This window comes from Spodoptera frugiperda, chromosome 21 (assembly GCF_023101765.2).
Source record: "Spodoptera frugiperda isolate SF20-4 chromosome 21, AGI-APGP_CSIRO_Sfru_2.0, whole genome shotgun sequence".
NCBI classification, from domain to species: Eukaryota; Metazoa; Arthropoda; class Insecta; order Lepidoptera; family Noctuidae; genus Spodoptera; species Spodoptera frugiperda.
Genome location: NC_064232.1, coordinates 4,907,043 through 4,907,596, shown reverse-complemented (window position 1 = coordinate 4,907,596; position 554 = coordinate 4,907,043).

The window sequence follows — 554 nt, the reverse complement described above, 5'->3', positions numbered from 1 at the left end:
CCCCGTTTGTTTGCTTGTTTGGGTCAAACGACTATGATTAATGTTGGGCCCACCTCTCAATAGGAATAAGATACCCCTCTAAGGAAAGGTTAGTATTCTTATGCAGAATAAAACTTAATAACTTTTACGACTTCGGTTAAAAGTCATTGGTTTTGGAGTTATAGTGGCTATTATATTCCTAAGATAAAAAGAACCGCCTTCAATTTTCTTTGCCACATCCACTTTAAGGCAGTAACCTCCATTTTATCATCGTAAACCAAAAATGATATGCTGAAAACCGCATCAAAATCCACCAAACGCGAGTTAGTCACACACAAACATACATACATACATTTCCCCTATAGCAGTCTTGAGGAAATTCCGTGACTATCAGTAGTAAAAAAACACAAACTAACCTGGATAATATGTAGGAAGTTGATGGGGATCACCGACGACGGGGTGCGCTTCTATGGAGGACACCGGCCACTCAGTCTTTTACAAACGAACACATTTTTTTTCTGTTGTTTCCCCCAGTCAGGTATTGATCGAAAACCAGACAGTCAGTGAACAACTAG